Source organism: Microchirus variegatus (assembly GCF_963457635.1).
Source record: "Microchirus variegatus genome assembly, chromosome: 17".
NCBI classification, from domain to species: domain Eukaryota; kingdom Metazoa; phylum Chordata; class Actinopteri; order Pleuronectiformes; family Soleidae; genus Microchirus; species Microchirus variegatus.
Window position 1 is genome coordinate 6,232,325 of NC_139818.1, and position 27,606 is coordinate 6,259,930.

Sequence of the window (27,606 nt, forward strand, 5' to 3'; positions counted from 1 at the left end):
GAAAAGACAAAAACAGATGTCACAATCAGAAAAGAAAAGTGACACTTTTCCCTTTAGTGTTCTCACTCACATGGAACAATCGATATTTGCACTAAATTGAGACACAAATAAATGAATAAACAGCTGTATAATAGTGTACTGCGGGGGGAATGTGAGACTAAAGCTGCAGTTGGCAGGGTCGCTGGAAAAATGATTGATTGTTGAGTTTCATCCATATGTTGTTACAATACTCCCATTTTGGGCTCTTCAAAAGTTCCTTTCAGCAAACCTCAACTCTTTTGTAGACTCATTCTTTATTATTAGGTTTCTTTTATATCTTTGCAGTGTAGGCAGTTGTTGCTGGTGCTGAAGAAGCAATAATTCCACAAGGAACACCCTCTCTCTCTCTCTCTCTCTCTCCCCCTAAACTGCACTGTTATTGCTTTAATTCTTGGGTCTAAGGATAGTTGTCATTTTTCAGGTTGACAGTTGCTTTAATAATCCGCAAAAAATCTTCTGGCCTTAATTTAAGTATCTGCAAGCTGATTAACCTAAAAAAAAAAACATCCAGTCACACAAAGGCAAAGGGGTCGTGGTTTATCCCTTTATTGAGTTTGGTTTATTACCGTCAGTGTGTACTTCAGTCTCGATCTACCACCCTAATATGGACATTTAACTTCACAGCAGCACCAAAGAAATGATCGATGTTACCCTGAATGAGCCAATTACACGTGTGCCACAGTAGCAATCATTCCATCGCCTGCAATCAAAACACTTATTCAGTCAATTTACTTTATTCACATGCCTTTTTAATGTCAGCTGAGTTGCGGAACTCAAGAGCAAGACTTTCTGTGAGCTCTGCTCAACGGGAGGCCATTTGAATACATCGCTCTCAAACACACACACACACGGACAAATGGTCTTACAGACGCAGGGGCAGAATGACAGACATATTGTTTTTTCTTTCCTGCTTCCTACATCTTCTGCAGGTGCGTCACCAGAGGTGAGTCATGCTAAGACAGCAAGAATTGCACACACAGGACACACATGAGTAAGTGAGTGGGGGGGAATAAAGATGGATATCAAACTCTAGAATTACCATATTGGGTAGTAGCCGCTAGTCGATTGGCTAATTTTCCCAGACAACATACTTATTTGTGAAGTAAAAATATGTGGTACATGTACAAGTATGTAAAACTGTTTTGTAAATGTAAATGTAAAGCACTTTTTCAAGAAATAAATGAACTTTCAGTATTTACAAATAACTTGTTGGACTTGAAACGTAATCAGTCAAAGACAATGATTAGAAAATGGCAAACATCTACTTTTAGTGAGTACAGTGACATTTTGACCAGCAAATGACATTGTGTACACTATTAGTGCTACTGACTCGGTGTGTTTCATCTACTTTTGAGTAACACAATGTCAATGTCTGGCATTCCCTACCAGCTGTGAAATCAACAACAATATTATTTATGCTGTGATTACATCAATACAAATCTAAAGTAAACAGTTTCCTAAATCCATTAAAATTCCAGCACACACATACCTGTTGAGTCCAACCCACTATCACCCAGTCGGAGAATGTTACTTCACTCCCCCCGTTGTCTCTCTCTCTCCAAATCCCAAAGTCCACGCAGTGATTTCTCAGCAGCAGCCGCTCTGATAGCTGTTCACCTGTTCCACTTCACATCAGTCGCTCTGCTTCTCTCCATCCCTCCCTGTCAAACTCTCTCTCAGTTTTCTCTTTCGGTCTAAAACTGTTGGTCACATGAAGGTTTACCAATGTTGCTCTGATGGTGGCTGCTACTGCTACTGACTTGTTGTACTTTAATTGTGGTTGCTAGGCGATAAGCTTCTCCAATTCTGCACACAGCGAGGACAGGAGAGAGAGAGGGGTGTGTATGTGTGTGTGTGTGTGTGTGTGTGTGTGTGTGTGTGTGTGTGTGTATGCATCTCTGTAGCAGGCTGTACGGATAATTTCTAATTCAAACCTGTCTTTAAGAGGACCATTTGGCTTGTCCTCATATTTAAAGAGCTTTTTTTGAGGATTAAGACCTGGTTTCATTGTTTAGGTTAGAATTGGGTTAAGCTCAGGTTTCGGTTAGGGGTTAGGGCTCAGCATGTAGTTGTTATGGTTACTGTTAGGGTAAGGGGCTAGGACATGCATTATGTCTATGAGTGCCCCCAATAGGAATGCTGCACAAGAATGTGTGTGTGTAAATCAGAGAGAGAGAAGGTGTGGGGGTTAGGAGGAAATGCTCATTATAGATACAGAAGCCTGGAGAAAAGGCTCAGCAGGGAAGAGGGGGGGAGGTTTACAGGAGGGAAAGAAGATCTATCTATCTATCTATCTATCTATCTATCTATCTATCTATCTATCTATCTATCTATCTATCTATCTATCTATGATTAAATGTTATCCATTTCTATGGGTATGGATAACATTGGTTGATGACAAGAAGTGATATTTTAATAATTGCATACTGTTTAAATATACAACTGAGTGTTTCAACTCCTAAAAGATTATGTCTGAATTGTGCAAAAAGACATTACGATGTGTTTCGAGTGTCTGCTGTACAGCTGCTATTACAGCGTTTTCATTGTTTTACGAAGGGTTTGCCCATAAAAAAAAAAGATGACTTTACCAATGTACTCAACTAGATGCCAGGAATAGGCTTGGAACCATGATTCAATCAGATTATATTTTAGAGTCAATGATAAAATCATTATTAATGCATGTAAAAACAAGTAAACATAAATAATCGAGCACAGTTGAGCTAATAACATGAATATGATATGCACATAGGTAGCAGCCATGCAGAGCCATTAGAAATCAGTTTTTATATGTAGTTCATTTTCCATAATATCCATCCATCATCTGCTGCTTTATTCTCTACAGGAGGGCAAGCTGTGCCAATCTCGGCTGACATAGGGCTATAGGAGGGGTACACCCTGGACAGTTCCATAATATCATATATTTAAAATATATAAGACATGTGAATTAAGGATTGTTTTTGTGAAGTAGGTGAGATTGGCACTGTGCGACATCAAAGAGCCTTGGCCTAACCTACAGGTTTCTGTTCAGTGAAAGAGTATTCTCCGAATTCTGAATCATTGTATTTTGCTGTCACATTAGCGCCCACATATTCGCTTTCTCTACATATAAAATCTGCATTATGCTTAGTGGCTGTGATTTTAAAAAATGACTGTGAACAAGTTTCTGTGATAGATGTGTATTTATGAGAGTCAGTATGTGCACGTTTGCTTCTGACGGTATGATGGTAGATACACCAGTGACAGCTGGAGAAAATGTTGTCAAACAGTCTGGCATTATGATAAAAAAAGATACACAGGACTTCCTGTATTTCTTATTTATTCTATATTCTGCCATTCCTACTCCTCTGCACCCCCATAACCATTTTTACATTTGTTTCTGTCCCATTTTCTGCAGCTGAAACAAAAGGAGTTGCAGATGCTCAGCATGCATCAGTGAAGGGCCACAGCAGGTTGTCCCAACAACTGTTAGCAGCCAGAGGCTTTTCTAATTATAACACTTATTCTCATACATGCACACATCCAGACACCTATTTAACAACATCTTTGAAGGTCTCTCAGTGGGTTCCTGGTGGGTGGCCTTTCACTGTCTCCTTCCTGTATCGGCCCCTGGGACAACAGTGTGACGGCTGGCTTCAGGATAAACACTGTGCACCAAGAACAAGCCTCCAAATGAACAATTATGTTATTACCAATAATATTTAGAATTTCACATGTATACATTTAACTAATAATAAGAATGAATTATATTGTATATTCTGAAATATTATCAAAAGAATAGCAATCTACTGTAACAGATGTATGCGGCATGAGTGACTGGTCTTCCATTGTATATCCATCCATCTTCTACCAATTTATCATGCACATGATGGTCAAGGGGGTGCTGTGCCATGAACAGTGCTATGCAAAAGTTTGGGCACCCCTGTAAATTTTGTGTCATGTAAAGTGGGCTGTCCATGCTCGGAAACCATCAGACCTGACTGAACTGGATGCTTTGTAAAGAAGAATGGTCCAAAATACCTTCTGCCAGAATCCAGACTCTAATGGGAAGCTACAGGAAGCGTTTTTAGAGGCTGTTATTTCTGCAAAAGGAGATTGCACAAAATGTTTCTTTTGTAGTGCCTAAATTTAAACACATGCCTAATTTTGTTTAAATAATTCTTGCACACTTTCTGTAAATCATATAAACGTTATACCTCACTTCTCAAATATCACTGTGTTTGTCTCTGATATGATATATTGTATTTAACTGAAATTTCAACAACAACAACCAATGATTTATAAAGGAACATTTTACAGGGTGTCCAAAACTTTTGCATACCACTGTACCACAGCATGGCACTGCATGGTTTAGGTTGGTTTTCCACTACAAAATAGTACCTACTCAACATGGGCAAAATCATCACTGCACGGCTGCATGAAACTGATGTGACTTCATTTTACACTTGACACACAAACTAGTGACTGGTAAAGCAGTTGTTTTCGGTGTAATTGAATCATTAGAAAAATATTCACTACTTTCTCCATGACCAGAGCACAGACTCCGTCTGACACAGTCACTGAGCTGAAATACAGGGTTTTCGCTAACTAGACCAGACTCCTCTGTTAAATATTGACATTTTAGACATTTCCCTGGTAATTGTTGGAGATTATCCCACATTTTCAGGATTGTTAAGTCTTTTTAACTGATCTACAGTTCAGCTTGATTCTTGTGTCGGACGTCTCTTCCTGTAACGGCAATCTGACCAATCAGTGGCCAGCAGTCTTGCGACGTCACGCACAGTATCACCTCAGCTCGCGCTGGAATCTCTCTTGGAAAGTAGCTTGTACTGGCGAGTCAAGCCGGTGGAAACACGCCATAAGAGAAATGAGTAATGGGTTATTGAATTTAATTTGGAGGGCTTGTGAGATATTTCCCAGCAGACAGTGGGATTGTGCAGCTCAAGATAGAGCTGAGTTTTGCAGACTGTTATCAAAAAGGACTGGTTGCAAGTAGCTTGCAAGTCATCATCTGTGCTACCCAAAGTGCATGAAGTCATACAGGTGTCCGTGTCAGCCAGTCCCATTTTAAATATTTTACTCCGAGCAATGTGAGTTATGTGCATAGTTTTATATTGTATAAGTTGTAAGTTTGTATTAGTGGTTATAAAGATGATGTTCTGATTTTGATTTAAAAAGCTTTTAAAAGCTCCAACTTCAGGGTTAACAAAGAAAGGAATAATGAATAACATTAATTAAAGCGGACCTAGACCGGAAGTTCCAATTAACGCTGTTTTTTAGTGTGTATCTGCATCATTACCTTGTTTATGAAGCCCTGAAGGTTCAAAACGAACAGTTCAGCCATTGCGGAGAACGCTGTGTTTTATTGTAATCTCGGGCTCAGCGAGATCCGGTTACGTAAACAACATTTCTCCGGAACAGCAGATCCTCCTGCTCCAGGCACTAGTCCGGGCACATCCGGTTGCGTACATTGAACCGCAGAAGAAGAGTAGCGACTGTTGTGGAGGTGTTTCACGAGCGACAGTGTCTTCTGACTCTGGGTCTGACTCCGGGTCAAAGTTATAAAAGGGACTTCGGCGGGGAGTCGTGAAGAAGCTATTTTTACATACACTGTTAAAACAATGTTTTGTTAATGAGTAGCAGTCCATCCACCGTTCTTGAGTGGGGAGCTGCGCTTCTGAGAGCGGGTGCTGAATATGTCACTTCCGGGTACTGGCCAATCACAAGACAGTCTGTCTTCTGGGTGTGAGAGTTGAGTCTGAAATATTGTGGCTGACGAACAGTCAGAAAAGACAGATTTCTATCGGCCCGTTTGCAGCAACTAGGAGGTTTTTGACCATAAAAACAAGTTAATGTATGTAAGTAGACCTCCATAACATACATATATGTGCAACAGGACCACTCTATGTGACCTTTAATACTGTTATAAACAGTTACTAAAATTAATTAATCTTTAACTAATAATTTGTTAATGTAATTCAGATTAATGAAGTAAGTAATTCACATATTGAAGGGTCTATAAAGCTACTGTTAATGTCAGTAAAAACTGTTTGTTGACAGTTAATTAAAGAATTAAGTAAATCCTTTTCTTTAGTTAACATATATTAAACATTAGTCATTATTAACATGCCTTGTGACCCTTGTTGTCAAGTGATAAACCTGTTTCAAAAATGTTCAGCATGTTGAAGGTAATAATAATAAAGGTTAACAATGGTTAAGAAAAGCTTCATTAAAGTTATGTATTTCATTATTTCGTAAATATTTTTGCTTATTTAGCTCTTTAGAGCCCTGCTCAACTCAGATATCTGTGTTAACATACAGCTACTCTGGATAATTCAGTTTATAGTTACAGTTTACTTGTCAGCCTACACACTGCTGCGTGACCTCTATGCCACACAGCAGCCATAGAGAGGTGTGATTGTCTTTCACACACAAAACTAGCAACTGTCTTTTATGAAAAGTACATATGATTTGTCCAAAAAGGTGAGCCAAATTATTCATTAATTATTTTTCTTTCTTTCTTTCTCCCACTGTGGTGTTTGGGGAAACTAATAGAGTTCTAATAAGAGCAAGACACTTCTTGGCACAGAAAAAAGAGGGAACGAAGGAAAGAAAACATAACACAGGGCAGCCGTGCTCAGTGGTTGATCTGGATGTCTTTCAGCTTGAAGGTCGACGCTATGATCCAAGGCTCTGCTGGTCTATGTGCTGATGTGGGCAAGACACTTAGCCCCAAGTTGCTCCTCACGGCTGTGCCGACAGTGTGTAAATGGATATGATATATATTTCGGAGTTAGTTGTTGGCAACTGGACTTGCTTGAGTTAAGAGGAAGCATTTTCAACTCTCATCAAAGAGGCCTCCTCAGTTCTGACTAAACTCTGGATATTTAACCTTTGAAGGCTGAATACCTGTCTGCAGAGTTGCTATGTGGAACAATGCAGGTCTCAGTTCCTCATATTTGGTTTCACCTGAGTCAAGGTGTGAAAGAGGATTGTTAGGGTCACTTGAGAGACAGCGTCTGCTATTGTGCGAGTCATGGAATTCACGTGTGGTTCTGTGTGTGAGTGTCATTACCATTAGGTGGCTGATTGGTGATGTATGTGATACAGCTTTGAATCGACATCAAACATAGAAACGCCCTATATGAATGCAGACAAATTACCATACACTCAAACTGCATGTTAATGTACAATCAACAAATCGCATGGCAGTACTTCAATCCACAACAGAGCATCAGAGTGAGGAATAATGTTGATTAAAATTGACTTTGAACAAGGCATAAATGTTGGTCGGAGTATTTCAGCAATTGAAGATCTACTGGGATTTTCACACAGAACCACCTCTGGTGTTTACACAAAAAAGAGATGCAGCAGGTCTGTGGGAAAATGCATTGATGATGCCAGAGGTCAGAGGAGTCAGTCATAGAAAGACAACAGAAACTCAATTAAACACTACAGCAAAGGCATGAAGAAGACCATCTCTGAATGCATAACACATTAAGTCTCGAAGTCCACACTGGTAAAATGAAGAAAACCTAGGTTATAATCAAAGTAGCTCATTAAAACAGGACAACAAAACATTGTACAGAGATGGTATAAATGTTTCCTGATCTGATTAGTCTCAATTTCTGCTGCCACAGGTATCTTTAAAGTCAGGGTGTATGTTGTAGGTGACATATCTGCCTCTGTTTGTCTCTGAAGTAAGGAAGAGTAAAGCTGATTGTGGTAGTATAGCCTGAGCTGAAGCAGACATTTAAGTCAAAACTTGACAATAACACAGACAGGGCCAAAAACATCACTGAAGCAATTGGCATATACATATCCACATCTATGCGCCCATATGCCGTAGTAGAGTAACTGAACACTTTAGTACCTTCTCAAGAGGTGCATACTTGACATTACAGACTCAGTAAATCACACATGTGATGCATTGCTCTAAAAGACACAGGTTTTATTTTTCTTAATTCTTATAGTAATAATAATAATAATAATAATGCATTATATTTAAGGCGCCTTTCAAGACACTCAAGGTCGCCGTACAAAAAACAAAACAAAAACAAAACAAAAAAAAAGGTAAGAGCAACGGGTAGAGGGTTAAAGAGTCAGAGGGAGTAGGCCTGTTTAAAAAGGTGGGTTTTCAGGTGGGATTTGAAGATGGCAAATGAAACAATGTTCCTGATGCCGGGGGGGAGGGAGTTCCAGAGGCGGGGGGCAGATCGGCTGAACGCTCTGGCCCCCATGGTGGTCAGATGGGCAGGAGGCACAATGAGGCTGATAGATGAGCCAGATCTTAGTGTCCGAGAAGGGGTGTTGGTCTGAAGGAGGTCAGAGAGGTATGGGGGAGAGAGGTTGTGGATGGCCTTGAAGGTGAGAAGCAGAATTTTGAAATCGATGCGGAATTTAACTGGAAGCCAGTGAAGCTGTTGCAGAACAGGAGTGATGTGATTGATAGAATGGATCCTGGTGATGATCTGGGCAGCAGAGTTCTGAGCCAATTGGAGTTTATAAATGGACTTGTGGGGAAGACCAATAAGAAGGGAGTTACAATAGTCCAGGCGGGATGTTACCAGGGAGTGGACCAGGATAGCAGTAGAGTTGGGAGTATAGTGTATTTATTCGGTATTTTCACGCCAGGAGATGCTATTCAATCCTGTATTGCCTTTTATTTTGTATTAGCCTTCGGCTGGAGTAATTGAAACACTCATTATTAGATTTGGAGTATTTACAAGAGATTTTCAGTTTTGGTACCATTTGACTTGTGCCAGGTGGTTTTTAGTTTTGCAGTCAATTGTTGTCTGTTATAATGAAGAAAAAGCTAGTGTCATACATGTGTGAGTTTGTGTTGCTTTTTTCCAGTTGTACAAACCCGTACCGAACCGTGACCCCCACACCAAGGTATGTACCGAACCGCGACTTGTGTGTACTGTTACACCCCTATTTGTTAGACATCAAAAGTGCAAGAAGCAGGAAGGCAGTTTGGAAGTTTTTTTGACAGTTATATAGCACTTGTCCAGAGTCTGATGTGTCCTGGTGGGGCAGATTACATATTGATGCTACATGTGCAGAGATTTTTAATTGGACAGTTACTGACATCACCTGGAATATGGTTTGATGCATCTGGTAAGAGAGACAGCAGGATCTTGGTTGATCCTAAGTGCTGAGAAGCTCCATCTCACTGGACTCAGTGCTCCTCAGTGCTCCTGTCCTGAGACATGCATGGGCTGTGGAAGCTGGTGTTGGCTGAGAGCATTTGCTCTCAGGGACTAGGCCTTAATGAGCAGACAAGTGAGGAAAGGAAGCTTGTTTTTAAGCCTCTTTTAACATTGACTGTACTTAGAACCATGTACAGTCTGTCTTAAGATTAGCTCTGACACAGTATTGACTCTTGTCCGTCGCCAACAGCTGATGAAGAAGACTTTCTCTGCTGTAGCAGATATCACTGCCACCAACAACATAGCATGTGTTCCATGTGTGAGTTAATTAAAGGTAGAGTGTGAGATCAGTGCATTTTTTACTGTATTGCTTAAAAGTCTCTTCACACTCACATTGTAACCAATTATTTAATGCATGTCACAAAAATTTTAAATGGCAGTTACCTGCGGAACGGACAGGCCTGTTAAAAACACCATCCAGTCATCTTGAGTGGCACGAACAAATTCATTGGCTCGTAATGCATCAATCAAACTGCCATCTGGCCCCTCCCAGCAAATGTCTGTTGAATATCCAACCTGAAACTGATTTCCCTGTGGGTGTTGTCACATATGTATGAGGACGCGTGTAGCTTAAACCTCTTATCAAATTTGTAGTAATATTCTTAAAGGTGACTTTAACTTTACCAAATTATCGCTTTGCATATGCATATGTATGACATTTATCAGCCTGCATATGTGACGGACATCGATTACCGTCATCTTCAGTGGCTCCTTCACCGAAAACTATGAGAGGCCGCTTGAGAAATAATTCAGTTTTGCGCTCACATGTTACATCATAGTCTCTCACATACACTAGTATAGTTGCGCACACTTACTATTATACTCTCTCACAAACAGTACTATAGTCATGTACATTTACTATCAAACTCTCTTTCACGCTATTATGGATATTATGGATTATGGATATTTCAATCAAACTCTCACACATAGTAGTATACTCGCAGTGTATGCGAGTATACTACTATGTGTGAGAGTTTGATTGAAATGAAAGTCAACTTGAATTTCCAGTTTCTAATCTATCATACTCTCTCAAAAACACTACTATGGTCATGTACATTTACTATAATACTCTCTCACAAACACTAATATGGTCATGCACATTTACTCTCATACTCTCTCACAAACACTACTATAGTCAAGTACATTTACTATCATACTGTCTCACAAACAGTACTGTAGTCATTTACATTTACTATCATACTCTCTTTCAGGCTATTATGGATGCAACAACATGATAGTGAATGTATGAGACAATGATATGCAGTGTATGCGAGTATACACTGCATTTGAGCGTTTGTTTTTTTTGATTTGCGTTTGTGTTTTGCACCTCAGGGCCACCATATAAATTACCTGACATTTACTGTACTTAAGTATCAAAAGTAATCTGATATAAAATGTACTTAAGTATTAGAAGTAAAAGTATTGGTTGGCTGAAATCCAGCCAGAAGGATTAAGTTTTAGTCTTTCTGAGAGGCCATATCCAAAAAAAGTTATAGCGCCACTGAAAAAGTACCAAAAGTCACAGATGCTGCGCAGTGCTCGTGAATCTGTGTGAAACCAACGCTCTTCATGAACAAGCATTGCACATTCCTGTGCTCTGGAGGGAAGGCTTCATAGGGAAGTCTGAAGAAAGAGGCTTGGACTATTGAATTAAAAATTAGCCTGCTTTTTCCAGGATTTCCAACCCTATCTGTAAGTGTTATAAACTACAATAAATAGTCTGATCACACAACATGTACACAGGTACATATAAACTATGGTAATAAGCTAAGAGAGAGAGAGAGAAATAAACTTTACTGAACAGTCAAAACATATCAACAGTACTGGGTGATGAGTGACTGACAGGGTGGGTCTTATATGGGTCTAAATGTCTCCAGTTTTACAATGTCATTATTTGTATGTGATTCTCCCTCCCAAGTTCCCAAGTCTTGTGGTTTGGGCACCAAAGGGACCAAAACATGGCTCATAAATCAACACAGCAGTGAGAGAGGGAGAGACTATGGATATTTACCCATAAATCACTGCAGCGGAGCCACCTACAATCAGATTAATGGGGTTGGAAGACGTGCTGTCATCCAAGGCATGATGTCACCAACCCTGAGCCTCTGGGTGTTGATGTTAGTATAGTGGTGGATCCCTAATTTTGTGTGTGTGTGCGCGCATGTGTGCGTGTGTGTGTGAGAGAGAGATAGCATTTGTCTGTCATTGTTTATGTGTCTGCATTATGTACATTTCACATTGGTACATTCAAGACTGGACTTAACACACATGTAAAACACACACACACACACACATTGGTCTTGTGGTTTGGGTTGGCTTACGATGGGTGTGGGATTCCATAGAGAAAATCTAAACAAGTCAAGCGGATCGCACAGGTCTGCCACGTTTCCACACAATGGCATTCATTGACATAAATAACTGGGACTTTGTGAAATGGGACACCCATTAACTTCTTCTCAATAGATAATTGCCCATTAGATCTTGAAAAGGCACTGGATTGGAAAATAAGTCGACTCTGATGCTAAATGCAACTTGTGATAATAAAAAAGTCACAATGTGAAAGGGGCCTGCAATCTGTTAAGATGGGTTGGCTGTTAGTACTATCATTCCGCCAAGCACTTGGATGTTCAACAAAGGAAACTCTGGCTTGTTGTAAAAGCTGTGCAGTTTGTGCCTTTGCAGAGCTTTGAACATGGAAAAGATGATGACAACGAGGGGAAAAGACCATGAGACCATGGAGACTGCACATTAGAAAATAAGATGAAGGGTAAGAATAAATTATTCTGCAAGTAAAGTGAAACAAAATGTATTTTAAGAAACAGAAGCAAAACAATGCACCTCTAGTACTGGTGTCATTTGTAACATACACATTTAAAGGTCACTGCAACCTTCACCTTTCATGAATCGGAACACATTGTTTTGTTCCTGTGTCAGCGCTTAACTTCAATTTAGTGTAATCTGACTCACTCACTTTCATATATTCCTATTTATGCATCGTAAGAGACACACAAATACAGGGGAAATTATCCAATATAACATGACTCATTTATAACAGGCAAAGCACTCCTGCCTACATCCTTTGTGTGTACGATGATCCACACAATTTGATAAACAGCCAATCACAGCCACACAGTTTGAGTCAGTTTTGATGTAAAACAGTGACAACAGTCACTTTCAGCTCATGACTCTACAGGTCGACTCTGAGAATATGAATAGACAGGCAATGACAGATCAGTGAGGAGGCTAATCTTAAATGTAGTGTATGTGGAGAATATCATTTTATATAATTTTGGTAACACGGTGGCTTTTGTTCGTTATGTTGGTTTTAGTGACCTCAACCTTTTTTGTGCTTCCCTTTTTTAAACTTTCTTGTGATGTGTTCTTCATGTATCATTTTATCTGACTTGTTGTGTCCCTTAAAATAGGCTGAAACAGTCACACTATATACTTTCAACGTATAGAACTATTACCAGTAACTTCAAATATAATTTATGTGTCTTTCCATCGCATGCCATTCTGACTGGTGTTGAGCGACACACATTTCCACTTCACCGAGACAGGCCAATTTCTATGGCTCTATTTATTTTGCCTCATTAGTTTCAAATGGCCCATCCAGACGGTACTGTGGCCCCTGCTTTTAATCATTGGAGAGAGCTAAGCTCAGCACTGACTTTGTCCTCTTTGATGTACCTTGTCATTCTGCCAGCCAACCAACCAGTGAGCCAATGTCTCTTTCTCCCATTTCTGCTACTGAAAACAGCAGCACACTCACACTCACATGAGTCATACATCTATCAAAATACCACAATAAGTATTTAGATCTCTTTTAAAGGACTGGGAGTTAAGTGCATTGATGAGGCATAGAGCGTTGCGTGTTTACAGCAAAACTGTCTCGACGACAGGAATATGCGAATAAAACAAATATCTGAATTTTTGCTGAGGTTTAAAAGGAAATAAACACATTGTAAAGTGATAGTTCAAGTTTTTGAAGTGTAGATATCTTCTACAGCTCTATCCTCCACATGAGGGTCACACAGGGTGGTGGTGCCAGTCCATCACAGGGCCACAAACAATCATCCACACTCACAGTCAGCTTATGTCCTATCACACCAGCCCATCGAAATCGATCCCTAGTTTGTTTCCTCTGAAAGTCCGGTTCGTTTGGGGAGGTGTGAATGTGCAATTAAACTCTGATCCACACCAAACGAGTGAACACTGGTCTACCGAAAACATTGGTCTCGGTTCACTTCAAGTGAACCAAATACAGGAAGCAGACTACAACGCAGGGCATTGTGGGTAGTTTCACTAAAGTGCAGTATGAAAGCAAACTCAGACCGGCTGAATGTTGCAACCCCCAACTGAACTGATTCCCCAATCGCACCGAGTCTAGTGGAGACTATTAGCCGTGAATACGACTTTATAGTGTCCAAACTGCTTGACCCCAAAATCTGCATGTTTTTGGACCGTGGCAGGAAGCTGGATAACCTCACACCCACACAGGGAGTACATGCAGACTCTATGCAAAAGAACCGTTATTACAAATGGGTCTCAAACCCAGGTCTCTGAGCTACAAAAGCAAGAGTGCTAATGAATACACCAACCGTGTAGTCACGATCAAATAGTAACACCCAGACTTTCGGAATCTGCCGACCCCTGATACCAAACCTTTGTTTTATCAATAAACTGTGTGCCTCACTTTGCATAAAATAATCATGATGACTTTGCAGTACATTTGTAAGAATATTAAAATAATGGGTCACAAGCTAGAAGTTGACACCGCATTCAAAATAAACAGGAGTCCACGTGGAATAGAAACAGGACTTTACCAATAAATATTCATAATGAACAAGAATCTGAAAGGAAAGAATGAGGGTAAATCAGTTTAATCAATTTAATACTTCCAATGTAAAACATAATAGCTAAAATAGAGAATAAGTGCAGGTTGTTAAGAGAGATATGTACCACTGACATCATGTGACCAGAATGTGAGTGTGGGCTGCACATGTCTGCCACACTGCATTAACCATCTCAGCTGTTTTGACTTATTTTAAGATAAAAGTGAGAGGAGAGGGAAAACACAGCCAAGTCATTTTGTTTGTGAATGTGTGGAAATGTGTGGAGATAAATCACATATGAGTCAGATAGTATGTGTATTTACGTCTGCTGTGTAGTGAGTCAAACATGCTTAAAAATGCGATGGTGGCCAGTGATGTACACAAGTGGACACTCTCCACAATCACGACTCTCAATAAATCAGGTCAATTTCAAAGAATTTCACTTCCATTTTAGCCTAACCATTTCCAATCCAGTAACCACGCCCACCCTGCCCGAGTGCTCACTTGTTTTCTACCACTATATCCTCCACATGAGTGTTGTGGGAAGCTGGAACCAATCCCAGCTGATTACACCCTGGACAGGTCACCAGTCCATAGCGGAGCCAACATATGAAGACCAACACCCATTTAATTAAAGTGTCCAACTAGCCTGTCTTCATGTTTTTGGATGGTGAAAGGAAGCTTGCAAACTCCACTCAGAAAGGTCCTCTGTCAAACCAGGATACAAACCAGTGACCTTCTTGCTGTGAGGCAACTACACTAGCCACTGAACCATCGTGTGGCCCACTTCCCAAGTCTTACCTAGTGTGAATGCAGATTTCAGATATTGGTCACTTTTGAAAGACAATGTAAGCAAGTAATCAAAACAATTGGATATAAGCGACATATTAAAATTGGGAACAGCTGCAGTGCCAGTACAACCAATAGAAGAGTGTTCTATAGTTGTTTGACAGATGAATTTGAAGATCAGGCAGATTAGGCAAGGTCCTTAATGCTACTTGCCTTTCTCAGATGTGAGAATTGATCAATGTAAGTCGCTTTCGATAAAAGCGTCAGCTAAATGACATGTAATGTACAGAAATCCATAGGATAAGGCGAGCACAGTGTACTGTGTTGCTGTTCACAGAACTCTAATCAGGCTTTAGAATCATCTAAAAACTGAGAAGATACAGGAATATGCATCCACATGTTGATTTCGGCTGAAGGAATCAGATTTAACCTCGACTGACGTTTCATTCTGGTATGCATGCCCTAACACCAAGGTACCCGTGTTTGCTGTGTTGGCAGTTTTTCCAGAAGAAAGTGTTTTTCAAGGGTTCTTGGTAACACTTATGGTTCCAGCAAGAACCATGTTGATCCAGAGGAGCCTTTAAAAACCCCTTTCCTGAATAAAGGGTTCTTGGTGGAACCCTCCAAAAGGGTTCCAGGTGGAACAAAGGGTTCTCCTATGAGGACAAGCCAAAGAACCTTATATGATTCTACTTAGCACTTTTATTTCTAAGAAATAACTTGTTTTGATAAACAGCAAAGGTAAGACAACATTTCCGCTTGTATTTCTTGAAAGTCAGTTGTTGTTTTGTTCCTATTTTGGGGCTGGATCCGTGAATCTTGTTCGTAGAGTGATACAAATTTGTGGATTCTCCGCTGTTTACGTAATCACGCTGACGCTCCGGTGCCAATTTGAAAGCTGTAACAGGTTTTTTCCGCTCCTGCGGGTTTGATCCATCTGTGTTTTAACTGTGTTTCATGAACATAAGAATGGTTTATATGAGCTTTTAGCTGAGTTTCTGACCTTTCTGTGGGTATGCAGCATGTCTGTGTTTGTTAAAGTTAGACATGGTTTTATGACGCTTTGTCGCTGCGTCTGACGCTGCCCCCGGTACTGAGGACATCAGTAAAGAAGAGATTAACGCGATTAAAAAACATAACGCGTTAATGATGACTGTTTGGTAGTAATAACAGCTCATATCATGTGGCTGACTGGAAAAATAAGTTAGAAAGGGCGTTTCGCTATTCTGTTTTCTCAGCCACGAGACAGGTTCGTGGATCTGAGTATCGCGATTCCGATTTTGATACGCATATCGTTACAGCCCTAGTGTATAATACTCCATGAAGGATCAAAAGTTATCAATGTATGCTTAAGTAAGAAGTTGTCTGCTTTAGGAATACTAGTGCAGTGCCCGTAGGAAGTATGTATTCCTATAGTCGGAGCTGGAGAAGTCTTTTCAGTTCTGGTACTGCATGATAAGGAACGTAAAGGTGGTTGCATGTTGGTGAATGGAAACCTCGTCGTTTCAGTATAACACCATGTTCTGCAGTGAACCGTGTGAAAATGTCTCACCCACCGTGAGGACAGTCTCTTCACTCCCAACATCCCCGCTCCAGACAGTGCAGCTGCTGCTGCTGAGCCGCTGCCTGCCTGGTTTAGCGTGATTAATCAGCGAAAATGCAGCATGATAAATCAATCAAAATTAAAATTCCTCCAAAAAATGTGAAAATCAAGGATGCACACCTTCGGGCCATGCTCAACCCATATCCAAAGTCTTAGGGTGATTTGATTAACGGTCAGCGAGTTATGCCTGTCACAGACAGACAGACAGACGCAACTTGCTTTATAGATAGATAACATTAAAGCCAGTTTCAACCTGTAGACGGCACTCCACATTAGGGCTGGATCTATTGAATATTTTGTAATTGAGTGTTCGACCAATTATTCCTCAATAAATCGGATAAAAACTCACGTGCCTGGCGCGACACAGGTTATAACGTAATCTTTGGTGCGCGCCCGGCCACTAACCCATATACGGCGACCATAAACCAAGCTTGCATGAGAGAGACAAGATGAGTGTGTGTGTTCTTGTGTGTAGGCAATAATACTCTCTTGCAATTTCCAATGAATAATAATTTGAATAATGTATCATTTTTAAATAATACATTATATTATATACATCATATCTAGTCAAATCGCATCACGAGTCACGACGTCGCTACAAATAGCTAACGTCAATGTTTATGGAACAATGATCCCTGCGCTCAACAGGCCGCATAAAACGCGAGATTTTTAAACGAATACTAGAGGCAGAGTTTTTGTGTCTGCTGTGGAAACCTTCAGGTTTCTGGGATCTTCCATGTCCCTGGATGTAAAGTGGGCACCCAACATCGACTCAATAGTCAAAAAGGCCCAGCAGAGGTTGTACTTCCTGCATCAATATTTGTATTCATCCAGAGCCTGGAAACAGGCACATAAGATCTCTGCAGATCCATCACACCCCGGACCCCGGAAACATCGGAAACAACATTTGAACTTCTCTCCTTTGGTAGGTGTTACAGAACACACCTGTACACTAAAAACTGTTTTTCCCCCAGTCAGTCACACTGATGAACACTTTATCAGTCACCCAGTGTCAGTAAGAACCCCCCACCCCCCCATTTTCAAATTATTGCACTTTATATTTATATTCCTGTACACTTAAACAACTCAGATCCTCAATGTAAATACACTCATGCATATATTTATATATTTACAACAGACCAGACCTCTGTACAATTTCCCTATTCATTTTTATATCACTCTTTTTTCAATTATTGTTCTTTGTTGTCCTTGTTTTTTTGAGTTGAATATTATGTTATGTTATGTTATGTTTAATGTACAGCGTGTGCAAAGAAAAAAACAGAGTCAAATTATCAAAGTATGTGTTCTCATACTGATTTCTGATTCTGAAATAGCATTGTGTGCTGCCATGGCAAGACTTTATGCAGGAACATTATGTGTTATTATGAAAAGAGATTCATATTCGTCCTTAGTAACAGTAGCTGAAAGGTTTTTTTTAGGGTGCAGTTTCTGTGGGCCACATGTTTGCACTTCTTAACTAACCCACTTAACTAAGTGTTAAAATTAAAGAAAATAAACTTGAGAAAACATTTACTTCAGAAAAAAAAAAAAGATTATGTCTTGCCACTGTGCCATTGACCAACAAAACCCCGGTCTAAAGTCAGCGGTGTATTTTCATGCTTATTTAAACGACCCATTGGATGTGCCTGCATACACTATGAAACGCCACAGGTAAAACCACAGCTAATTATGATTAAGAGTGGTTAGTGCTCTGAGACGGTGTCCCAAGTTACAGTACATTTGTGTCATTAAAACCAGGTTATATTGCCGACTTGTATTATTTCATTCATTCATTAATGCTGAGCAACAGCACAAAATAATCAAAAATAACCTCCTATATTGCCTCATGAGCAAAAGTATCTTACCAGAAAATGAGTTTGGTAGAAAAGTCCCCTTTTAGAATATTGTTTGAGTAAAAATCTTAAAGAACGTGACATTCACTGTACTTAAGTATGAAAAGTAATTGTCTGTATTTCTCTATAAAATGTACTTAAGCATTAGATGTAAAAGTAAAAGTATTGACAGCTCAGCTGAGAGCTGAAACAACTGATAGCTGACACCCAGCGTCCGGAGTGTACAACAGAAACCCGGAGACAGGAAACCAGAAACTGGAACACCACAGCATCTGTGTCGGACACGGTAAACAACAAGCCACTCATGTGTTTTAAGTCCACTTGGAGCCGAAATCTACGGCTAACAGCTGAGGGCTAAGAGATAGTGCCGCTAAAAACAACTAGCGACAAAACAACGGCATTACGTCACCAACTCAACTTTTATTTTGTAGTAATGAGTAACAAAGATGGTTAAGGGAAATATATCGGAGTAAAAGTGCACATTTTATTTCGGAAATGTAATAGAGTAAAAGTGGTCAGATTTATATAACAAAGTAAAGTACAGTAAAGTGAAAATTCTCCTTAAGTACACTGTAGTAGTAGTAGTATTTGTACTTCGTTAAATTACAACACTGATCCCAGGTATCTGGAACAAAAGATTCTCGTCTATGTCAAGATGTAGAAATTATTTTACTACACATTTACTACTATGCAGTATTCTTTAAACTAAAGTGGGAGCTAATAAAAATGAAATAAAAATAAAAAAGTTCACGTGACAAATAAGGAATTAGAGTATGTATAACTACATAATTGTGTTAATTATCTTCAATGTATTGTCACCTTCCCTGTGCTGCTTCTGGAAAGTGGTCGGGGAAGCAGAGGGGATGAACAGGCAGACACTCAGGTGATCTGGAAGAGTCTGGGCGTTTATTTCTCTCAGCACATATTTACCCAAATTCATAGAGACTAATGCTAACTTCTCCCTCTTCACACACTTATACAAGGCACTGCTCTCTCCCCCTGCATGTACTCTTGCCCAGCTCTTAAAGGGGCCACATTTTTTACAACAGTACTTTACACAAATCCATCTTGCGGGCCGGATTGGACCTTCTGGTGGGCCAGTTCTGGCCCATGGGCCGTACAGTTGACACCCCTGGTCTAGTGTGTGTGGCACAAGTGCATTAGGGAGTGTCCAACTCCAAGTTTGCTAGATATACTGCGCATAATCTCAGCACAAAGTGTTTTCCGGGAGTAAACAATTCTCTGCTGAGGAGATGGATTTGCTTGGGTTGGCCTGTTTGGGCAGTGAGTGATGTGAGATTAAAAAAAAAAAAAAAAAAAGCAGAATAAATTAAATCAGCGGTGTTTAAACGAGAAAAACCTATGTCTAAAGTTTGTCTGGAGAGGTTTGAAAGTTTAGAACAACCACCAGAATGAGACAGAAGCTCACAGTCTCACATGATGTGCAACTGCGATAAATAATTACTGTGTCACATTCAAGACGATACACGTCAGCACTAATGTGTGAAACACTTTGGTTGATATTTCAATTACCAGCTGAAGCAGCAGTAGAGGAGAAGAAGAGACAGAATCACAGCAGCAGTAATCCTGTAACCTCGCCTGTGTGTCTGTGCTCTTACACACACAGAGAGACTGCAGCACCTCCACCCAGTGCTAAAAGGCAGGTGGTCTATGGCCGTGGACCCTCTGCCTTTGCCGGTTTTGGAATCCCTGTCCCATCAACAACTCCATTAGATATGAATTGCACGGAAATTCAACCTCCATATAATTGATGAGGAAGGGAAGGAGGAGCAATGAAATGCATCCCGAAGCAGAGAGTGCGTGCATTGTGAACTCACTGACACAAGTAATGGAGGCCAAAAAAAATGGTCTACGGTCGATTATATAAGGCCCTGTCTCCTGATTGTGTTTTCTTTGCCCCTGCTTAGCAACTGTGGTTTGCAGCCACAAATTATTTATTATGAAATATGAATCATTATTAGGCCATTTTCTGCCTTATTTAATATCTATGAGTGCATGTAAAATGAGCAGTGACCAAGCAGCAGCAAATCAATGAAACCATGCATCCTGTATAATAAAGTATCAATGCTTTTACCCATTTTTCCAGTTAAATATATATATATATATATATATATCAACATTATGACAGTCCAACAGATATTTGACACTTTCTGTTGTTGTTGTTTTTTTTTACCTCAGGTTTAGATACATAATTAGGTGAAATACACACAGATAGCGACACACAGAGAAATCCTTCAATGAAGGTGTGAAACACCCATGGATGTATAATATGAACTGGATAGCGCACCGGGCCCTTTGCCATGAAGACAATTTTTACATGGTGGCCACTGTGGGTGCTGCAACAAAAAATCCCATGGGGCCCAAAAAGCAATTTTCACATTGACCACAATAGTCATGTGGCAATAGTCATAGTCATGTGGCGTCTCGGGAACAGTGCATCTGTCAGTGAACCTTACGACATGAAAAATTTATGAGAAATGTGAATAAATGAAGACAATGAGGGGGTTTAGTTTACATTTTAAAAAATATTATGACAAAGCAGGTTTTAATTATTTATTTGTCGCTCAGTAACATTTATTTTCAAACTTATTATCGATATATTAACAAGCTGCTTTGTGGATTCATTGAGGAGAGGTGACTGACATGCTGCACTGCATTGTGACACTGATGACGGTGTGGACTGTGGAGCTGTGACCGTGTGATGCACTGAGACCTGCGGTCACTTCACCACTGATTCCCGGGGAGGCTGTTTGTCTTATCGTCACTATCGGAAGTTACTGTTAAATGTGATGAGCATGCAAATTATAGTTGATATGACATGCACGGATTTCATGAATACCGACGTCACATTAGCTTCAGCTTTAAACCATGGATTTGTAAATAAATGCAAAACCAACAGTTGTGAAGTGAATATATTAAGCTGAAAGTATAATGATGTAGTTAAAGATTAAAACGATCAATAAAAATGGTTTATTTAATTGACCGTGGCTATTAGTTTATATGTGTTACATGAATTCCCTTATATAATTATATAATTATTATTAGAACATCAACAACGTGTTAAAGTAGTTTTCTAACTCCCAATTCTTTCACTAGCGTACTCCCATCATGCCTTTCGCTGTTCATGTATCACAGAGCAAGTCGATAACGCAGGCAGCTCGTTCACATAGCCATGAGGCATTATGGGAGTGAGTAACCCGGAAATAAACGCAGAAGTCAAAACATTTTTTGGCATATGCGCTGGGTGAGCAGCTTCATAGGAATGAACGGAAGCCAAGGGGGTGGTGCTCTATCCAGTTCATATAATACATCCATGGACACACCATGTAAAAGAGAAATGACTGTTGACTGCTGGGAAATTACAATAAAAAATATGGAAAATGAGTCACAATTTGTTTCACATTGGCAAAGGGAAAGGAAATGTTATCTTAATTAAGTTTGACTTTCAAAATGAGAAATATAAGGATGAGGTGTTTGCTGTGATACGAGAGCATTAAACTGTGTGGTGCCGGAGTGATTTATTCTTTTTTAATACAGCATGTTTGTTTCAGAGCATGATATGTACTTGGTCATGAGAAATTAATAGTAGAGTAGAAAACATGTTGAAAAATGAGCTTGCTGACATGTGTCTTTGAGTAATGTGTGTGTTTGAGTGTGGTTTTTCTGCCTGTGTGAGTGTGTGCACTGCAACAGTTTTGAGGCCCTCGCTGTCACTCAGCCCAGCTCACAGGGTGGTCCAAACACTGAGGCCTCTTTACTCAGTCGCACACACACATGCACATGCACACAAACAAACAAACACTCACTGCTGTACATGTAATGGCATACATAACAAAGTATACATAAATATATGGCCATATATATGACCATAATGAAGCAATCATATAACCTCAGCGCTTCCCGTCTTCCTGTCTTAAACCATACACCTAAATATACTGTCACAGATAGTATATTTACATCACACAGCAGTTCAGAGTTCAGACGAAAGCAGCAGCACCACACAGCAAACCTTTCATGCTTCACATTTGCGGGCAAGGGTTTCACCGGAAGAATTCTGACAGCACGGTGCATTGCAATATTTTGATCGTCTGTAAGGCAAATTAGTGGTCGTGACATAGGTATAGGTAGAAGGTGCTGTTTACTGAGACTATATCCACATCATTCTGTCTTCATTTAAAAACACTAACCAGTGTGCTCTGGGAACACTTACTTTTCATTTCATTCTCACCGTCAGACGGGATGTGTATCCTTAGGATTTTATTGATACCAATGCAAGCATCATCACTGTTTATCAAAACATACTTTTCTGATTTGAGGCCTGTCCACAGCGGTGTGTACTTCTTAGTTCCCCACCAGGGTGCAGGTTCATGTTTCTTCCTTTGGACTGACTGATGAGACTGCTTGACCAATGGAAAGCTAACGCCAGCATGAAAAGAAGCTTGATGTCACAAGAACATTTAACGTGCTAATTAGCATATTTGGTGCCTTTTAATTATATTATTTTGGCTTTATTCATACTAGTGCAGTGCCCGTAGGAAGTGTATATGTGCTGGATGGTGTGCCAAAAGTATGTGTTTTATGGTTTTGCAGACGTTGGCATGCTAAACAGAGATTAATTCAAAAATCTTCAACTGTCAAGCTATTTGGGCAAATGAAAAGCCCAAACAGGCGCCGCCCCTGCCTGGTGTAGCATGATAAATCTGCGAAAATTAAAATGACTCCATGTGAAAATCAAGGCTGCACAGCGAGATATGCACGTCACAGACACAAATTTTCTTAACCATTATCACTCGAAGCAAGAACGTAGATGTTCGAGGTTTAGGTACTACAAAGAGATGGTCTAGAACAAGGCTATTCAACTTAAACCCCGGGGGACAGATCAGGCCCTTCAAGCAATTTGGACTGGCCCGCGGCCCATTAACCCATAAATAATGAATGTATTATTAAATAGCCAATAAAACCATAGCTTCACCTATTTCTGGCACTTTGCAAAACTTTGCGACACTTTGCGTCCCTTTTGGGCAAATACTAGTACAGCTGTAATTCTAGGCAGCCTATGTATGTACCAGAATATTTTGCACTATGAGCCAACTGTAGCAGTTGTACCTGAAAATGATTGGTACTGTTACTTATATTTCTGCAAAAATAGCCCATTGCACCTTAATGTTTTATATTGTTACCTCTAATTTTGTACGCAAATTGTATTGTACCTGAATGTTGGTGGTTTTGTAACTTACCCTTTTTGCACAAAACTAGCAGCCATTTCAATAAATAAGTGCTAAATAATGTATAACATTTTGTATCTTTTTGTATCCGTTTACTTTAAATACAACACAAAATAGTAGTACAGGGGTTGACCGGCCCACTGGCTAGACAGCCTTCGGAAAATCTGGCCTTCCGGAAATTTTTGTTGAATAGCCCTGGTTTAGGAGAAGTAGAAACAATGCAAGAGCATGTTTAGATTTTCCAAATCTGTTGCTCCAAAAGACAAGCCACAAAGTCAGCTCACAGATGATTTATTTGGATTATTAGCACTGGTATATCTAGATTAGCTACACTGAGGGGGAAATTAGTTGTTAATAGCTATGCTACAGTTGTCTTGTAGTATCACAGCTCACGCAGCAGGAAGAACGGAGCTGTTCTCCGTCCTGCAATTACACATCCACGGGAAAAAAAACACTGTAAATGAGCTCCGCTTCCCCACTAAAGAGTAATAAGCCATAATTGCCTGTAATCTAAATACATTAGTCCTAAGAGGCTTCTGGCAGAAAACACAATTAAAATATTAATTACATTCTATAGATTAATGGTGACTTCTGGTTGACTGATCATTACCGTAATTGACATGAGTTAGCATGCATTATATTTCTGCCAGATAATTAGAACAGGCCTCTCCATATTCCTGTGGAAAACAAATTGCAGTTCTGTCTTTTTTGCATGTGTGTCCACCTCATCATGTTACGTCGTCATCTTGGCATTCTTACTTTCTGTCAGTGTTGTCTTCTCTTTTATTTCCTCATTACCCACATTTCTGTCTTTGAGTTGCTAGAAATGCAGGCGCCATTGTGTGCTTGTGGCTTGTTTACAAGGAACCCTGATTCATCCAGTGTGGTTTGGCTCATTCATATGGTGGGGGGGTGGGATACGAATGAATTAACAACACAACCGTACACCTCTGCCCTCTATTTCCAAAGTCTTCCATCATCATCCCTCCTCTTCACATGCTCTTGAGCCACCTTCAGTCACACCTTTCCACTTGTGTGTTGGTGTATATGTCAGTGAGACTGTATTTGTGTAAAGCCAGAGGAGTCGCCAACTGTGGCCAGAGGCTCATTTTTGTGGCCAGGCCAGTGTGTATCCCGACGGCTTGTAGGCGTCTCAGGGGCCAGCTCTGTCTTCCAGCTCCATTCACCCACCCTACGGCCTCTCAAAAGTGTCTCTGCAACTATTTTCATTATTTCTATATACTCCAGGATAAAAACCAGTACTTAGATTGAAGTGTTTATTACTAATGACTGTGTTCGTGAGACCTGTCAAGAAGAGAAGGATGAGAAGGAGGAGTGGGGGGGGAAGACATGTATCTAAAACAGGAAAGAACATCCAGAGTGGGTTTCACTGCTGGCATGGTGATGGGAAGTCTTGGACTAACTTGTAATGATATCTCTCCAAAAATGTCAGGGGTAAAAATGTCCACCTTCCCGCCTGCCCCTCCATGTTCTCTGTCTTAAATGTGCAAAGACTGTGGTTGCTGCAATATCCCACAATATTACCTATTCTTTACACTGGCTCATTACTAATAGAGTAAAATATCTGGATCTCAATCTCAAACAAAGTGAATTGATGACAGGTGATAAATATAGCTTCATAGTTGGTCTAAACCTATGTCTACAAACCCATGGTATAAATAAAATGTGAGGCACTGTAATTACATTGACAATATTAGCTTTACAATATCACAAACATGAAGATTTTAGAGTGACAGCCAACACTTTAACCCTTTTCAATTGTAAATGCTTTCTTGAAAGGAAGAATCGTTTTGATGAAAAGCCAAGTTCAAGCTTTTTCCACCTCAGTACTCCCCTGGGCAATTAAAGTTCCAACATGTAACACTTGGTGACATCTAATTGATGACAAAGCAGACAGTAAAAAAAAAAGTGAATTCACTTATCCCTATCATTACCAAGCATGTCACACAACTACAGTAGCCTTCCAGAAATGATGGCATTCATTTGTGTAGTTAGCTTTTGCCTGGCTGGTTTGTCCGTTCAGGCTTCTGCACAAACATGGTGAAAATGGTCACCTCCATAAAGCAAGGCCTTTGCGTTAGGTACATAGAAAAGACTTAGGGATGCATTCACACCAGCCCTTTTAAAACGAATCCGAGTCTGTTTGCTCAGAAAGTCTGTTTCGTTTGGGTAGGTGTGAATACACAACCAAACTGATCTGCCTATAAATGTAGGTCTTGGTTTGCTTCACCAAATGCAGGAAGAGCACTACAATGCAGAAATGGCTGAGGCCATTGATGCAGCTCCATATTTTGCTCTTACGTGGCGGAAACAGAAGTTGTCCTGCATTAACCAACAAATGATGTTGTTGTCTTGTCTTCTCCATCAGTAATTCTTGATGCAGCGCCACCTCAGGCGAGGAGGGAGATACTTTATTCAAAGGGTTCGTTTCACTATTGTGAAAGCAAACTGGGACCGGCTGGATGTTGCAACCCCCAACTGAACTGAGTCTAGCAGACTATTAGGTGTGAACATGACCTTATTCTAAGGCTATGGAAATATTGGGGTAATATTGGGCAATACATTAATTTCTGACACTAAATCTTAAATGGGGGACACAGGGGACCTTTAAAATAAAACAGCACATGTTTTTCTGAAAGTTCACGAATTACAGAGCATCACTGTGGAAGTGGTGGTTGATTTCTTGCTGACACAAGGGAAAATGTTGGGAGTGAGAGGGAGAGAGACAAGTTATTGAGACACCAGCATCCTTTGCTCCACACCTCAACTTTCTCACAGTATTTTGAGTTTGTTTACTGACAAAAATCTGTGACAGGTTCATTCCTTTTATTCTGGCTCTGAACAGCAACAGGTAGGAAGCAGTCTGGCTGACTGTGACGCCTCCCTGCTGCTCCCACATAGTCCAGCATGACCAACAGGCTGACATTATCTTAAAACTCAGTTTTAAGATAATTTGAGGGGAGAAATTGGCCATTTACAGTCTAAACATGTATTGTGTGTATTAAGATATGACGTATTTATAGTTTGGCAGCGACGTTGTTGCGATGATCAGCTCCGCCTCTGTGGACGCTCTGTGCGCACTGTGAGCCGGCACAGAGCAGCTTCGCTCGGCCTGTCCTGAGGACCAATCGCAGCTCTTGCCGTCTCCGTTGTCCCTTGACGGAGTGACGGACACTTAAAAAATATTTTGTGCAGCCGGAGACGACGCAGAGGCTCTCCGACAGGATCTGCGTCGGCGCAGAGGGCTCTGCGTAACCTACGTAGCTCTGCGTAACTTTACACAGGAGTATAAATTGGGCTTAACCCTGACTGATGCCATGCTCTACTGCTGCATCTTTGCTTTCTCATTTTTCAGCCCTCCTTCCTTTCACTTTCTGCAATGTCTGCATCTCTTCAGGAATCTCGCTCGAAACTCCCCCTCCCCTCCTTTTAAGAATAATTTATCCAGTTTCTGTGTTGGTGTCTGGATGCTAATACCCAAGACAGCAAACTTGACCCATGCTGACAGAGCACTGCTTTTCTCTCCCCAGAAACAAGCCCCTTCCACAGGTAGCCTCAAATCGCAACAATCTTTCCATTTCAAAAAGACCTCCAAGGAAAAGCAGAAAGACAAACTCCACGATTGGCAATGGGAAATTGTTTTTTGCAAACAAAAAACAAAACAACAACCAAAAAAACCACATATAATGCAAATAATAATAATAATAATCTCAAAATAAGTATACAATATTGCATAAGTACAGTCATAAGAGTGTATCAGCATAACAAGACTTATTGCGTTGCAAAAAACAGACTGAGAGAGCAAGAGAAATAAAAAAAGAGAAGGAGTCAGAGAGAGTAATGGGCCTAATAGATTCTGTGTTCCACATAACATGCCTTTCCATCCCAGGCATTTGAAAGAAGAAATACCACAGTCTCTGCAGTGCTACAGCTCTTGTAAATAATCCCAGTCTGGGCGCCACCTCAGAATCCCCAGCCTGGTCCATGGGCTGGTGGGTGCTGTGTTAGTTC

At 40.3% G+C, this 27,606-nt stretch overlaps 1 protein-coding gene across 1 annotated transcript in view; it reads right to left on the reverse strand.

The window, feature by feature from the left end:
* The window catches only part of ankfn1b (ankyrin repeat and fibronectin type III domain containing 1b), a gene marked incomplete at both ends in the record, with an annotated part of 169,586 nt that overhangs the window by 69,705 nt on the left and 72,275 nt on the right, over positions 1–27,606 (reverse strand). The window lies entirely within an intron of this gene.